The sequence below is a fragment of the Rhinoderma darwinii genome, chromosome 2, assembly GCF_050947455.1.
Source record: "Rhinoderma darwinii isolate aRhiDar2 chromosome 2, aRhiDar2.hap1, whole genome shotgun sequence".
NCBI classification, from domain to species: Eukaryota; Metazoa; Chordata; class Amphibia; order Anura; family Rhinodermatidae; genus Rhinoderma; species Rhinoderma darwinii.
In genome coordinates this window covers 42,898,860-42,916,626 of record NC_134688.1, presented here as the reverse complement: position 1 = coordinate 42,916,626, position 17,767 = coordinate 42,898,860, and the positions used below count along the sequence as shown (strand labels likewise).

General features: G+C 44.6%; 1 protein-coding gene across 2 annotated transcripts in view; it reads left to right on the top strand.

Annotated features, from left to right (window-relative positions):
- C2H11orf65 (chromosome 2 C11orf65 homolog) overlaps nucleotides 1-17,767 on the top strand; it is a 110,844-nt gene that overhangs the window by 23,088 nt on the left and 69,989 nt on the right. The window lies entirely within an intron of this gene.

The following is a 17,767-nucleotide window of genomic DNA, read 5'->3' as shown; positions in this document are numbered from 1 at the left end:
ATCTCCTAGTCCATAGAACGAAGTTGAGATAAAACTCACAGTCCATAGAACGAAGCCTCGAAGCTCATCAGACGAAGTTGAAATGAAACCTTCATAGTCCACAGAACGAAGAAACCTTCATAGTCCATAGAACGAAGAAACCTTCATAGTCCATAGAACGAAGAAACCTTCATAGTCCATAGAACGAAGCCTCGAAGCTCATCAGACGAAGTTGCCTCGAAGCTCATCAGACGACATAGTCCATAGAACGAAGCCTCGAAGCTCATCAGACGAAGTTGAAAATAAACTCACAGTCCATAGAATGAAGCCTCAAAGCTCATCAAACGAACAAAGCTCATTTGAAAATCTCAAAGTCCATGAACCGCAGATTTCTTGTTCTTTCTTGCTTGGAGTTTCTTCCTCTTAAGTGGCGTCAGCAGGTCTTTCCAGTGGCCGATCCAATTTTAGCATGCCGACCCGTGTAAGGCTACTTGTGCCCTCATATGGTCAGCCTTGGAATGGCTTAGTCCGCCTTTCAACAACCTTTTGTACGTGATCCATTACTTTTCCAACTTTTCCCAGCATCTTGATTGAAGACGAAACAATCTTTGTGGGCCGATATCCAGGTCTTCATCATGGCAGGTTATCATCCCCGAGGAGGAGGTGAGGTCTTGGTACCCAGGAATCTACTGTGGGGTGGAGCATCGCCTTCCATTTCCCCTCTGACATTCAATCCATCATCATATTGACCATACCAGTTCTCAGGTTGAGGTGGCAAATACCTACAAGGGTGTGTGAATACCTTACCTGTCCCTAAGGTTACCTACACACTACCCAATCATACAAACAAAGTGAAAAATAACCAAACATACAAAAATATTCCCCCACCAACCATAGGTATATGTACATATAGAGATTCATGCTCAAACAGCATCTCATACTACTCCTCCATAAACACGTGCAAGGTACACATGCAAATGGGGTGACAACAGGCTGTAAATATATACCCGCCTACACGTACACACACTCGCTGTGGGACGGGCGCGTCCTCACTGAGTATGCCTATGTTGCAGACACATATCAACACCTAGAATGTCTATATGTACACCTTGAAAATTTTGTACGACCCATTGATTAAGATTTACACTTTAAAAATATATATATACACATACAATAATAAACAATTCTGGGTCGCAGGACTGTATCACTATGTCCTTAGACCCCGTCTACGAATGTATTCGTGGCTTTCTGCTTGACCTCGTTGTATTTGGTCAACCAGTCCTTTCATTCGTCGGTAGACGCAGAACAGTCCAACGTACATAATCGCCACAAGAGTGAGAAGGATTATCACTGGGTGGATGAGCAAGTTGAAGAAGGAAGTGGCCTTGGGACTATATCCGAACAAGCTCTCCCACCAAGACACTTCCGCGTCCGCGTCAAGGTTGTTCACAATTCCTGTGATCTTTTTAGTGTCATGTTCCAACTGAATAGTGGCTTGGTGTTGGGAATCTTTCAGTTTCTCCACGATATCCTCTTCCTCATTGAAGTCTAGCAGGAGATTTCTTAGTTCGATGCCAAACCCAAGAGGAATCGTCTGGAGTCTCACAGGGGTGTCTGGACGGATGTCGAGCCTTTTTTCAGGTGTCACCGGAGTTCTTCCCTTTTGATTCGCCACATCAACGCCTAATACGGGATTAAGGGTACAGTATGCTCCGGGGAGGAGTATGCCTCTTTCGGTGCAGTTAGTCGCGTGGATAGTATATGAAACGTTCTGTATTTGATACCAGCACCAATATCCTTGACCTATGTATTTTAAGTTCGAAGAGGGTATTGGGTTGGCCTTCATCTCACAGGACCCCTCGGTATCCCAACACTGGTATAGGTCAGGATATCCGAGGGGAGCTGTGGATGAAGCACTGTTTTTGTGGTTCCTCACAATTCTCAGGTTTGTGAAACTATATCCCTGTCTTACCAAACCCATTATCTTAAAATCAAGATATGGGTGTAATGCCAGGGTTACCTCCCCCTGTCCAAAGTTTCCTAACTCCAGTTAAACACAAAAGAATCAGCCATACTGTTATTCGCTGTATTTAATTGCACTCGCATTAGGCCTCAGATGAAGTTGTGTTACCTGTCTGAACCCCCCAGGTCTAGGTGCACAGAATAACATAAAACACTACACCGTGAACTTATGTTACCTGTTCGCACCGCCCAACCTGAGTTCACAGTATAATAACAACTTCAACGTTATCCTAATAGAGAGCAATTAAAACATTGGGCACAAATACACCACTATCCAATGGTTGATTCTCCAGTTGTTTTCCTGGAGTGGTTTTCTAATTATGCATTATAAATACAGGCAACACCCATATAGTATAAATACATATTACTGATAACCAGGGATATACCACAAAAGAATATGTGAAAGAACCACAAAATAAAAACACAAATGAAAACAAACGGACAACTGGGGACAAACACAACAGACCATAAACAACCATTACAGACGTAACACCAGACTGAACATGCAATTTATGGCCAACTTCCTAAACTCCTCCCTGGTTGTGGTTGGTCATTTAGACCCTTGAGCACGTGGCGGAGCACATAAGGCTGTAAGGAGACTCTTGTGCAGCCATTTTGTCTAAATCCACGTTTTGTTCTGACGTGGCCATTTTCTATTGCAATTTCACTGGGCTTTCCATGGTTGCTTATGCCGTGGCAGTTCCTCGCAATATGTCCCAGCTGACCACATTTAAAGCATTTAACAGGTCCACATTTCTTAGTACTCAAAGACTCGCAGTACTTCGCAATGTGGCCTGATCCGGCACATGCAAAACATTTAACAGTACATGCTCTGCTGGACTTAGGGCAGTCAGCAGTGCATGATCTCTTAAAGTTCTGCATGGCTAGGGACGCACTTCTAAATATCGTACGCTTACATCTGCGTAACACTTTCGTAACAATGTTACCTTCAGGATTCCGGATGGGATCACGATTTGTGACATCTGATCCATCACTCTTATTACTCCCCCCTTTTTGCCCTGTAGAGGGCAAACTTACAGCAGAATCAGGCCTTGAAAAAGACAAGGCCGGTAACATTTTTGAGAAATCTTTTATGATGTTTTGCATACTGGCAACCAATTGTGACCTAGCAGCAAGCTCATCATTCAACTTGGCAATGATGGCATCCGTAGATGCTGCCTTAACCTTAAACGCATTGATCACAGCATAAGACCCAGTCAGCTGTGCATCAATATCATCACCATGATTTCTCAAATCTATCACCTGCGATTCCAGCATGGAAATTTGCTGATCTCTACATTGGACATTCTCTGCCAGTTGTGTCTGCAAATCACAAACCTGCTTCACATTGTTGGCACAACACTGGCAGTGAAGATTTGGGGAATCACTCTTCATTTCTGAGTGATCAGGTTTCCACGTCTCCTCATACACACAGATTAATTTAGCGAGCATGTGGAGACGTTTGGAGGTTTTGTTAAGAACACTCCTCTTGCTAATACACAACTTATCATGTGCATAAGCCTCGTCCAGCAGAGTGGACCACAGCATTCCTGCTGACTTGTATGTCGTGGGTGTTACTGGATTAAATTTACTGTTTTTGGCGAGGTGTTTAAGTGTGGAGAAGTCCATACTCACTGTTCCAGAAGTCATCTCCGTCTGCGTTGTCCTCCTTGTCACCCGCTGTTTTGAAAAAGGTCCTTTTCTTCCGGAACGCCTTTTCCCGATCAGCTGGACTTCACCGGAAGAACACCGACGTTGATACTTCTGCAAACTCTTTTGTATAAGCTGCTCGCCCGACGATTCGTCGCCGTAGAGCAGCACGCCGCAAAGCAAAATAAAAGACGTTAATACCTCAGAAAATAAAACAAAAAACAATAGGTTCGCTGATCAATTATATCCTGTATCAAGCCTTAAATAAAATTGTGTTACTTGTCTGAACTTCAAAAAGGTCTAGGCGCACAGTATAACCCAACACTACACCGTGTATGTACGTTACCTGTCCACGCCTCGCCGCCTATCTGCAGTTCACGTTTTAACACAACTTTATTGTACAAAAGACAGAAACAATTGAAAGCAGTATGGGCTGGCTCGCCAAATGTAAAAGGGCTATATATAAAATATATATACATATAGCCTCCTGGCTGGCTCGCCAAATGTAAAAGGGGAGGGGTGATAACGGGATTCACTGGTTAGTGGCACCCACTATTACTACCGCCTTTATAATTAGGGTCACTAGGGTTATGCCTAGTTCCCCTACCTTTTCCTTATACTAACGTCGATCTAATTGCTTTAGCGGCTACTCAAGGGAATAAGACCGTATAGTGAATAAAGGTAATATTTATTAACATACAGTAATCACTCTCATATGTATAATACAGTAACTAATCACCTTACAGTATAAACACGGTATCAAGATATTATACCGCCACCCACTTACATAAACATACACAGAATACAGTTACGTTACAACACAATAAACATAAGTTACTTGTGATTCTCACACGCTCTCTATCTCTATCCCACTACCTCCTAATATAACTTTCCCTATACACTAAGGGTTAATACGGGATAAGGAGGAACAAGGGGAATGGGTTACTGTGTAAAACAGACAGCAAGGGTTAACTCAGGGACTCTGGGACAGCAAGGGTTAACTCAGGGACTCTGGGACAGCAAGGGTTAACTCAGGGACTCTGGGACAGCAAGGGTTAACTCAGGGACTCTGGGACAGCAAGGGTTAACTCTGGGACTCTGGGACAGCAAGGGTTAACTCAGGGACTCTGGGACAGCAAGGGTTAACTCAGGGACTCTGGGACAGCAAGGGTTAACTCTGGGACTCTGGGACAGCAAGGGTTAACTTGGGGGGAGCAAGGGGTTAACTTACTCAGGGAGAGCAAGGGGTTAACTCAGGGAAGCAAGGGTTAACTCAGGGAAGCAAGGGTTAACTCAGGGACTCAAGGGTTAACTCAGGGACTCTGGGACAGACTCTGGGACAGCAAGGGGTTAACTCAGGGACTCAGGGAAGCAAGGGGTTAACTCAGGGAAGCAAGGGTTAACTCAGGGAAGCAAGGGTTAACTCAGGGACTCTGGGACAGCAAGGGTTAACTCAGGGACAGTAGGGACAGTATCAAGGGGTTAACTCAGGGAAGCAAGGGTTACAGCAGGAGAGACAGGGTTAAGTGTAGCTGCTGCTACACTTGATACTTAGCGTGACTTTGTGGAGCAGCAGAGACAGCAGCAGGAACCCAGGTCTTTGGAGGAGAGAGAGAGAGTTGAGCCGTCGTGATGTGTGTGTGAGGCAGGCAGGCAGGCAGCTCTCAGCTGATCTTCTTCAGCTTCGGCTCCTGAGCTCGGCTCCTGAGCGTACCGAAGCAGGGCTATTTAACCCTGTCGGTACGCTCGCAGCGGGGAGAGTGGCGCTTGCCCCAGGCTAGCATGGGTCGGCATGGTGATAATGTATCACCAGCCGACTCATGAGAGCCCGCACGAGACAATCCGTGCGCGCGGGAGACTTGAAATGGAGACAGGGGATAACTATCCCTTGTCTCCATGGTTTCCTAACAAAGCAGGGACATGCTAATTGTCCTGCTCTGTTTCCAACCGTATTCATGACCAGGGCTGTTACAGCCCTGGCTCATGATACATTATATGTACTATACATAAACATATATATTATATATATGTGCATATATATATATATATATATATATATATACATACACCATACACATACATACCATATATATATATATATATATATATATATATGGACACTTCCCTTTACAATCCCCCTGTTGTCGGGGACTCGACAATGCAATTTGGGGAAGTGTTTGTGGGGTTCTATTTACCCCCTCAACCTCCCCGGATACTGGTAATGGTCTGAGATGGAAGGAAGTATACTATTAGACCTAGATATTCGACATCAGCTATCTCCTCAAGGACACCTTCCCGCCAGTCCTCTGACTCTGGAGTCTAGTGTCCAAAGAAACGAAACCTCAAAGTTTACAGAATGAAGATGAAATTAAATCTCCTAGTCCATAGAACGAAGTTGAGATAAAACTCACAGTCCATAGAACGAAGCCTCGAAGCTCATCAGACGAAGTTGAAATGAAACCTTCATAGTCCACAGAACGAAGAAACCTTCATAGTCCATAGAACGAAGAAACCTTCATAGTCCATAGAACGAAGAAACCTTCATAGTCCATAGAACGAAGCCTCGAAGCTCATCAGACGAAGTTGCCTCGAAGCTCATCAGACGACATAGTCCATAGAACGAAGCCTCGAAGCTCATCAGACGAAGTTGAAAATAAACTCACAGTCCATAGAATGAAGCCTCAAAGCTCATCAAACGAACAAAGCTCATTTGAAAATCTCAAAGTCCATGAACCGCAGATTTCTTGTTCTTTCTTGCTTGGAGTTTCTTCCTCTTAAGTGGCGTCAGCAGGTCTTTCCAGTGGCCGATCCAATTTTAGCATGCCGACCCGTGTAAGGCTACTTGTGCCCTCATATGGTCAGCCTTGGAATGGCTTAGTCCGCCTTTCAACAACCTTTTGTACGTGATCCATTACTTTTCCAACTTTTCCCAGCATCTTGATTGAAGACGAAACAATCTTTGTGGGCCGATATCCAGGTCTTCATCATGGCAGGTTATCATCCCCGAGGAGGAGGTGAGGTCTTGGTACCCAGGAATCTACTGTGGGGTGGAGCATCGCCTTCCATTTCCCCTCTGACATTCAATCCATCATCATATTGACCATACCAGTTCTCAGGTTGAGGTGGCAAATACCTACAAGGGTGTGTGAATACCTTACCTGTCCCTAAGGTTACCTACACACTACCCAATCATACAAACAAAGTGAAAAATAACCAAACATACAAAAATATTCCCCCACCAACCATAGGTATATGTACATATAGAGATTCATGCTCAAACAGCATCTCATACTACTCCTCCATAAACACGTGCAAGGTACACATGCAAATGGGGTGACAACAGGCTGTAAATATATACCCGCCTACACGTACACACACTCGCTGTGGGACGGGCGCGTCCTCACTGAGTATGCCTATGTTGCAGACACATATCAACACCTAGAATGTCTATATGTACACCTTGAAAATTTTGTACGACCCATTGATTAAGATTTACACTTTAAAAATATATATATACACATACAATAATAAACAATTCTGGGTCGCAGGACTGTATCACTATGTCCTTAGACCCCGTCTACGAATGTATTCGTGGCTTTCTGCTTGACCTCGTTGTATTTGGTCAACCAGTCCTTTCATTCGTCGGTAGACGCAGAACAGTCCAACGTACATAATCGCCACAAGAGTGAGAAGGATTATCACTGGGTGGATGAGCAAGTTGAAGAAGGAAGTGGCCTTGGGACTATATCCGAACAAGCTCTCCCACCAAGACACTTCCGCGTCCGCGTCAAGGTTGTTCACAATTCCTGTGATCTTTTTAGTGTCATGTTCCAACTGAATAGTGGCTTGGTGTTGGGAATCTTTCAGTTTCTCCACGATATCCTCTTCCTCATTGAAGTCTAGCAGGAGATTTCTTAGTTCGATGCCAAACCCAAGAGGAATCGTCTGGAGTCTCACAGGGGTGTCTGGACGGATGTCGAGCCTTTTTTCAGGTGTCACCGGAGTTCTTCCCTTTTGATTCGCCACATCAACGCCTAATACGGGATTAAGGGTACAGTATGCTCCGGGGAGGAGTATGCCTCTTTCGGTGCAGTTAGTCGCGTGGATAGTATATGAAACGTTCTGTATTTGATACCAGCACCAATATCCTTGACCTATGTATTTTAAGTTCGAAGAGGGTATTGGGTTGGCCTTCATCTCACAGGACCCCTCGGTATCCCAACACTGGTATAGGTCAGGATATCCGAGGGGAGCTGTGGATGAAGCACTGTTTTTGTGGTTCCTCACAATTCTCAGGTTTGTGAAACTATATCCCTGTCTTACCAAACCCATTATCTTAAAATCAAGATATGGGTGTAATGCCAGGGTTACCTCCCCCTGTCCAAAGTTTCCTAACTCCAGTTAAACACAAAAGAATCAGCCATACTGTTATTCGCTGTATTTAATTGCACTCGCATTAGGCCTCAGATGAAGTTGTGTTACCTGTCTGAACCCCCCAGGTCTAGGTGCACAGAATAACATAAAACACTACACCGTGAACTTATGTTACCTGTTCGCACCGCCCAACCTGAGTTCACAGTATAATAACAACTTCAACGTTATCCTAATAGAGAGCAATTAAAACATTGGGCACAAATACACCACTATCCAATGGTTGATTCTCCAGTTGTTTTCCTGGAGTGGTTTTCTAATTATGCATTATAAATACAGGCAACACCCATATAGTATAAATACATATTACTGATAACCAGGGATATACCACAAAAGAATATGTGAAAGAACCACAAAATAAAAACACAAATGAAAACAAACGGACAACTGGGGACAAACACAACAGACCATAAACAACCATTACAGACGTAACACCAGACTGAACATGCAATTTATGGCCAACTTCCTAAACTCCTCCCTGGTTGTGGTTGGTCATTTAGACCCTTGAGCACGTGGCGGAGCACATAAGGCTGTAAGGAGACTCTTGTGCAGCCATTTTGTCTAAATCCACGTTTTGTTCTGACGTGGCCATTTTCTATTGCAATTTCACTGGGCTTTCCATGGTTGCTTATGCCGTGGCAGTTCCTCGCAATATGTCCCAGCTGACCACATTTAAAGCATTTAACAGGTCCACATTTCTTAGTACTCAAAGACTCGCAGTACTTCGCAATGTGGCCTGATCCGGCACATGCAAAACATTTAACAGTACATGCTCTGCTGGACTTAGGGCAGTCAGCAGTGCATGATCTCTTAAAGTTCTGCATGGCTAGGGACGCACTTCTAAATATCGTACGCTTACATCTGCGTAACACTTTCGTAACAATGTTACCTTCAGGATTCCGGATGGGATCACGATTTGTGACATCTGATCCATCACTCTTATTACTCCCCCCTTTTTGCCCTGTAGAGGGCAAACTTACAGCAGAATCAGGCCTTGAAAAAGACAAGGCCGGTAACATTTTTGAGAAATCTTTTATGATGTTTTGCATACTGGCAACCAATTGTGACCTAGCAGCAAGCTCATCATTCAACTTGGCAATGATGGCATCCGTAGATGCTGCCTTAACCTTAAACGCATTGATCACAGCATAAGACCCAGTCAGCTGTGCATCAATATCATCACCATGATTTCTCAAATCTATCACCTGCGATTCCAGCATGGAAATTTGCTGATCTCTACATTGGACATTCTCTGCCAGTTGTGTCTGCAAATCACAAACCTGCTTCACATTGTTGGCACAACACTGGCAGTGAAGATTTGGGGAATCACTCTTCATTTCTGAGTGATCAGGTTTCCACGTCTCCTCATACACACAGATTAATTTAGCGAGCATGTGGAGACGTTTGGAGGTTTTGTTAAGAACACTCCTCTTGCTAATACACAACTTATCATGTGCATAAGCCTCGTCCAGCAGAGTGGACCACAGCATTCCTGCTGACTTGTATGTCGTGGGTGTTACTGGATTAAATTTACTGTTTTTGGCGAGGTGTTTAAGTGTGGAGAAGTCCATACTCACTGTTCCAGAAGTCATCTCCGTCTGCGTTGTCCTCCTTGTCACCCGCTGTTTTGAAAAAGGTCCTTTTCTTCCGGAACGCCTTTTCCCGATCAGCTGGACTTCACCGGAAGAACACCGACGTTGATACTTCTGCAAACTCTTTTGTATAAGCTGCTCGCCCGACGATTCGTCGCCGTAGAGCAGCACGCCGCAAAGCAAAATAAAAGACGTTAATACCTCAGAAAATAAAACAAAAAACAATAGGTTCGCTGATCAATTATATCCTGTATCAAGCCTTAAATAAAATTGTGTTACTTGTCTGAACTTCAAAAAGGTCTAGGCGCACAGTATAACCCAACACTACACCGTGTATGTACGTTACCTGTCCACGCCTCGCCGCCTATCTGCAGTTCACGTTTTAACACAACTTTATTGTACAAAAGACAGAAACAATTGAAAGCAGTATGGGCTGGCTCGCCAAATGTAAAAGGGCTATATATAAAATATATATACATATAGCCTCCTGGCTGGCTCGCCAAATGTAAAAGGGGAGGGGTGATAACGGGATTCACTGGTTAGTGGCACCCACTATTACTACCGCCTTTATAATTAGGGTCACTAGGGTTATGCCTAGTTCCCCTACCTTTTCCTTATACTAACGTCGATCTAATTGCTTTAGCGGCTACTCAAGGGAATAAGACCGTATAGTGAATAAAGGTAATATTTATTAACATACAGTAATCACTCTCATATGTATAATACAGTAACTAATCACCTTACAGTATAAACACGGTATCAAGATATTATACCGCCACCCACTTACATAAACATACACAGAATACAGTTACGTTACAACACAATAAACATAAGTTACTTGTGATTCTCACACGCTCTCTATCTCTATCCCACTACCTCCTAATATAACTTTCCCTATACACTAAGGGTTAATACGGGATAAGGAGGAACAAGGGGAATGGGTTACTGTGTAAAACAGACAGCAAGGGTTAACTCAGGGACTCTGGGACAGCAAGGGTTAACTCAGGGACTCTGGGACAGCAAGGGTTAACTCAGGGACTCTGGGACAGCAAGGGTTAACTCAGGGACTCTGGGACAGCAAGGGTTAACTCTGGGACTCTGGGACAGCAAGGGTTAACTCAGGGACTCTGGGACAGCAAGGGTTAACTCAGGGACTCTGGGACAGCAAGGGTTAACTCTGGGACTCTGGGACAGCAAGGGTTAACTTGGGGGGAGCAAGGGGTTAACTTACTCAGGGAGAGCAAGGGGTTAACTCAGGGAAGCAAGGGTTAACTCAGGGAAGCAAGGGTTAACTCAGGGACTCAAGGGTTAACTCAGGGACTCTGGGACAGACTCTGGGACAGCAAGGGGTTAACTCAGGGACTCAGGGAAGCAAGGGGTTAACTCAGGGAAGCAAGGGTTAACTCAGGGAAGCAAGGGTTAACTCAGGGACTCTGGGACAGCAAGGGTTAACTCAGGGACAGTAGGGACAGTATCAAGGGGTTAACTCAGGGAAGCAAGGGTTACAGCAGGAGAGACAGGGTTAAGTGTAGCTGCTGCTACACTTGATACTTAGCGTGACTTTGTGGAGCAGCAGAGACAGCAGCAGGAACCCAGGTCTTTGGAGGAGAGAGAGAGAGTTGAGCCGTCGTGATGTGTGTGTGAGGCAGGCAGGCAGGCAGCTCTCAGCTGATCTTCTTCAGCTTCGGCTCCTGAGCTCGGCTCCTGAGCGTACCGAAGCAGGGCTATTTAACCCTGTCGGTACGCTCGCAGCGGGGAGAGTGGCGCTTGCCCCAGGCTAGCATGGGTCGGCATGGTGATAATGTATCACCAGCCGACTCATGAGAGCCCGCACGAGACAATCCGTGCGCGCGGGAGACTTGAAATGGAGACAGGGGATAACTATCCCTTGTCTCCATGGTTTCCTAACAAAGCAGGGACATGCTAATTGTCCTGCTCTGTTTCCAACCGTATTCATGACCAGGGCTGTTACAGCCCTGGCTCATGATACATTATATGTACTATACATAAACATATATATTATATATATGTGCATATATATATATATATATATATATATATATACATACACCATACACATACATACCATATATATATATATATATATATATATATATGGACACTTCCCTTTACAATCCCCCTGTTGTCGGGGACTCGACAATGCAATTTGGGGAAGTGTTTGTGGGGTTCTATTTACCCCCTCAACCTCCCCGGATACTGGTAATGGTCTGAGATGGAAGGAAGTATACTATTAGACCTAGATATTCGACATCAGCTATCTCCTCAAGGACACCTTCCCGCCAGTCCTCTGACTCTGGAGTCTAGTGTCCAAAGAAACGAAACCTCAAAGTTTACAGAATGAAGATGAAATTAAATCTCCTAGTCCATAGAACGAAGTTGAGATAAAACTCACAGTCCATAGAACGAAGCCTCGAAGCTCATCAGACGAAGTTGAAATGAAACCTTCATAGTCCACAGAACGAAGAAACCTTCATAGTCCATAGAACGAAGAAACCTTCATAGTCCATAGAACGAAGAAACCTTCATAGTCCATAGAACGAAGCCTCGAAGCTCATCAGACGAAGTTGCCTCGAAGCTCATCAGACGACATAGTCCATAGAACGAAGCCTCGAAGCTCATCAGACGAAGTTGAAAATAAACTCACAGTCCATAGAATGAAGCCTCAAAGCTCATCAAACGAACAAAGCTCATTTGAAAATCTCAAAGTCCATGAACCGCAGATTTCTTGTTCTTTCTTGCTTGGAGTTTCTTCCTCTTAAGTGGCGTCAGCAGGTCTTTCCAGTGGCCGATCCAATTTTAGCATGCCGACCCGTGTAAGGCTACTTGTGCCCTCATATGGTCAGCCTTGGAATGGCTTAGTCCGCCTTTCAACAACCTTTTGTACGTGATCCATTACTTTTCCAACTTTTCCCAGCATCTTGATTGAAGACGAAACAATCTTTGTGGGCCGATATCCAGGTCTTCATCATGGCAGGTTATCATCCCCGAGGAGGAGGTGAGGTCTTGGTACCCAGGAATCTACTGTGGGGTGGAGCATCGCCTTCCATTTCCCCTCTGACATTCAATCCATCATCATATTGACCATACCAGTTCTCAGGTTGAGGTGGCAAATACCTACAAGGGTGTGTGAATACCTTACCTGTCCCTAAGGTTACCTACACACTACCCAATCATACAAACAAAGTGAAAAATAACCAAACATACAAAAATATTCCCCCACCAACCATAGGTATATGTACATATAGAGATTCATGCTCAAACAGCATCTCATACTACTCCTCCATAAACACGTGCAAGGTACACATGCAAATGGGGTGACAACAGGCTGTAAATATATACCCGCCTACACGTACACACACTCGCTGTGGGACGGGCGCGTCCTCACTGAGTATGCCTATGTTGCAGACACATATCAACACCTAGAATGTCTATATGTACACCTTGAAAATTTTGTACGACCCATTGATTAAGATTTACACTTTAAAAATATATATATACACATACAATAATAAACAATTCTGGGTCGCAGGACTGTATCACTATGTCCTTAGACCCCGTCTACGAATGTATTCGTGGCTTTCTGCTTGACCTCGTTGTATTTGGTCAACCAGTCCTTTCATTCGTCGGTAGACGCAGAACAGTCCAACGTACATAATCGCCACAAGAGTGAGAAGGATTATCACTGGGTGGATGAGCAAGTTGAAGAAGGAAGTGGCCTTGGGACTATATCCGAACAAGCTCTCCCACCAAGACACTTCCGCGTCCGCGTCAAGGTTGTTCACAATTCCTGTGATCTTTTTAGTGTCATGTTCCAACTGAATAGTGGCTTGGTGTTGGGAATCTTTCAGTTTCTCCACGATATCCTCTTCCTCATTGAAGTCTAGCAGGAGATTTCTTAGTTCGATGCCAAACCCAAGAGGAATCGTCTGGAGTCTCACAGGGGTGTCTGGACGGATGTCGAGCCTTTTTTCAGGTGTCACCGGAGTTCTTCCCTTTTGATTCGCCACATCAACGCCTAATACGGGATTAAGGGTACAGTATGCTCCGGGGAGGAGTATGCCTCTTTCGGTGCAGTTAGTCGCGTGGATAGTATATGAAACGTTCTGTATTTGATACCAGCACCAATATCCTTGACCTATGTATTTTAAGTTCGAAGAGGGTATTGGGTTGGCCTTCATCTCACAGGACCCCTCGGTATCCCAACACTGGTATAGGTCAGGATATCCGAGGGGAGCTGTGGATGAAGCACTGTTTTTGTGGTTCCTCACAATTCTCAGGTTTGTGAAACTATATCCCTGTCTTACCAAACCCATTATCTTAAAATCAAGATATGGGTGTAATGCCAGGGTTACCTCCCCCTGTCCAAAGTTTCCTAACTCCAGTTAAACACAAAAGAATCAGCCATACTGTTATTCGCTGTATTTAATTGCACTCGCATTAGGCCTCAGATGAAGTTGTGTTACCTGTCTGAACCCCCCAGGTCTAGGTGCACAGAATAACATAAAACACTACACCGTGAACTTATGTTACCTGTTCGCACCGCCCAACCTGAGTTCACAGTATAATAACAACTTCAACGTTATCCTAATAGAGAGCAATTAAAACATTGGGCACAAATACACCACTATCCAATGGTTGATTCTCCAGTTGTTTTCCTGGAGTGGTTTTCTAATTATGCATTATAAATACAGGCAACACCCATATAGTATAAATACATATTACTGATAACCAGGGATATACCACAAAAGAATATGTGAAAGAACCACAAAATAAAAACACAAATGAAAACAAACGGACAACTGGGGACAAACACAACAGACCATAAACAACCATTACAGACGTAACACCAGACTGAACATGCAATTTATGGCCAACTTCCTAAACTCCTCCCTGGTTGTGGTTGGTCATTTAGACCCTTGAGCACGTGGCGGAGCACATAAGGCTGTAAGGAGACTCTTGTGCAGCCATTTTGTCTAAATCCACGTTTTGTTCTGACGTGGCCATTTTCTATTGCAATTTCACTGGGCTTTCCATGGTTGCTTATGCCGTGGCAGTTCCTCGCAATATGTCCCAGCTGACCACATTTAAAGCATTTAACAGGTCCACATTTCTTAGTACTCAAAGACTCGCAGTACTTCGCAATGTGGCCTGATCCGGCACATGCAAAACATTTAACAGTACATGCTCTGCTGGACTTAGGGCAGTCAGCAGTGCATGATCTCTTAAAGTTCTGCATGGCTAGGGACGCACTTCTAAATATCGTACGCTTACATCTGCGTAACACTTTCGTAACAATGTTACCTTCAGGATTCCGGATGGGATCACGATTTGTGACATCTGATCCATCACTCTTATTACTCCCCCCTTTTTGCCCTGTAGAGGGCAAACTTACAGCAGAATCAGGCCTTGAAAAAGACAAGGCCGGTAACATTTTTGAGAAATCTTTTATGATGTTTTGCATACTGGCAACCAATTGTGACCTAGCAGCAAGCTCATCATTCAACTTGGCAATGATGGCATCCGTAGATGCTGCCTTAACCTTAAACGCATTGATCACAGCATAAGACCCAGTCAGCTGTGCATCAATATCATCACCATGATTTCTCAAATCTATCACCTGCGATTCCAGCATGGAAATTTGCTGATCTCTACATTGGACATTCTCTGCCAGTTGTGTCTGCAAATCACAAACCTGCTTCACATTGTTGGCACAACACTGGCAGTGAAGATTTGGGGAATCACTCTTCATTTCTGAGTGATCAGGTTTCCACGTCTCCTCATACACACAGATTAATTTAGCGAGCATGTGGAGACGTTTGGAGGTTTTGTTAAGAACACTCCTCTTGCTAATACACAACTTATCATGTGCATAAGCCTCGTCCAGCAGAGTGGACCACAGCATTCCTGCTGACTTGTATGTCGTGGGTGTTACTGGATTAAATTTACTGTTTTTGGCGAGGTGTTTAAGTGTGGAGAAGTCCATACTCACTGTTCCAGAAGTCATCTCCGTCTGCGTTGTCCTCCTTGTCACCCGCTGTTTTGAAAAAGGTCCTTTTCTTCCGGAACGCCTTTTCCCGATCAGCTGGACTTCACCGGAAGAACACCGACGTTGATACTTCTGCAAACTCTTTTGTATAAGCTGCTCGCCCGACGATTCGTCGCCGTAGAGCAGCACGCCGCAAAGCAAAATAAAAGACGTTAATACCTCAGAAAATAAAACAAAAAACAATAGGTTCGCTGATCAATTATATCCTGTATCAAGCCTTAAATAAAATTGTGTTACTTGTCTGAACTTCAAAAAGGTCTAGGCGCACAGTATAACCCAACACTACACCGTGTATGTACGTTACCTGTCCACGCCTCGCCGCCTATCTGCAGTTCACGTTTTAACACAACTTTATTGTACAAAAGACAGAAACAATTGAAAGCAGTATGGGCTGGCTCGCCAAATGTAAAAGGGCTATATATAAAATATATATACATATAGCCTCCTGGCTGGCTCGCCAAATGTAAAAGGGGAGGGGTGATAACGGGATTCACTGGTTAGTGGCACCCACTATTACTACCGCCTTTATAATTAGGGTCACTAGGGTTATGCCTAGTTCCCCTACCTTTTCCTTATACTAACGTCGATCTAATTGCTTTAGCGGCTACTCAAGGGAATAAGACCGTATAGTGAATAAAGGTAATATTTATTAACATACAGTAATCACTCTCATATGTATAATACAGTAACTAATCACCTTACAGTATAAACACGGTATCAAGATATTATACCGCCACCCACTTACATAAACATACACAGAATACAGTTACGTTACAACACAATAAACATAAGTTACTTGTGATTCTCACACGCTCTCTATCTCTATCCCACTACCTCCTAATATAACTTTCCCTATACACTAAGGGTTAATACGGGATAAGGAGGAACAAGGGGAATGGGTTACTGTGTAAAACAGACAGCAAGGGTTAACTCAGGGACTCTGGGACAGCAAGGGTTAACTCAGGGACTCTGGGACAGCAAGGGTTAACTCAGGGACTCTGGGACAGCAAGGGTTAACTCAGGGACTCTGGGACAGCAAGGGTTAACTCTGGGACTCTGGGACAGCAAGGGTTAACTCAGGGACTCTGGGACAGCAAGGGTTAACTCAGGGACTCTGGGACAGCAAGGGTTAACTCTGGGACTCTGGGACAGCAAGGGTTAACTTGGGGGGAGCAAGGGGTTAACTTACTCAGGGAGAGCAAGGGGTTAACTCAGGGAAGCAAGGGTTAACTCAGGGAAGCAAGGGTTAACTCAGGGACTCAAGGGTTAACTCAGGGACTCTGGGACAGACTCTGGGACAGCAAGGGGTTAACTCAGGGACTCAGGGAAGCAAGGGGTTAACTCAGGGAAGCAAGGGTTAACTCAGGGAAGCAAGGGTTAACTCAGGGACTCTGGGACAGCAAGGGTTAACTCAGGGACAGTAGGGACAGTATCAAGGGGTTAACTCAGGGAAGCAAGGGTTACAGCAGGAGAGACAGGGTTAAGTGTAGCTGCTGCTACACTTGATACTTAGCGTGACTTTGTGGAGCAGCAGAGGCAGCAGCAGGAACCCAGGTCTTTGGAGGAGAGAGAGAGAGTTGAGCCGTCGTGATGTGTGTGTGAGGCAGGCAGGCAGGCAGCTCTCAGCTGATCTTCTTCAGCTTCGGCTCCTGAGCTCGGCTCCTGAGCGTACCGAAGCAGGGCTATTTAACCCTGTCGGTACGCTCGCAGCGGGGAGAGTGGCGCTTGCCCCAGGCTAGCATGGGTCGGCATGGTGATAATGTATCACCAGCCGACTCATGAGAGCCCGCACGAGACAGTCCGTGCGCGCGGGAGACTTGAAATGGAGACAGGGGATAACTATCCCTTGTCTCCATGGTTTCCTAACAAAGCAGGGACATGCTAATTGTCCTGCTCTGTTTCCAACCGTATTCATGACCAGGGCTGTTACAGCCCTGGCTCATGATACATTATATGTACTATACATAAACATATATATTATATATATGTGCATATATATATATATATATATATATATACATACACC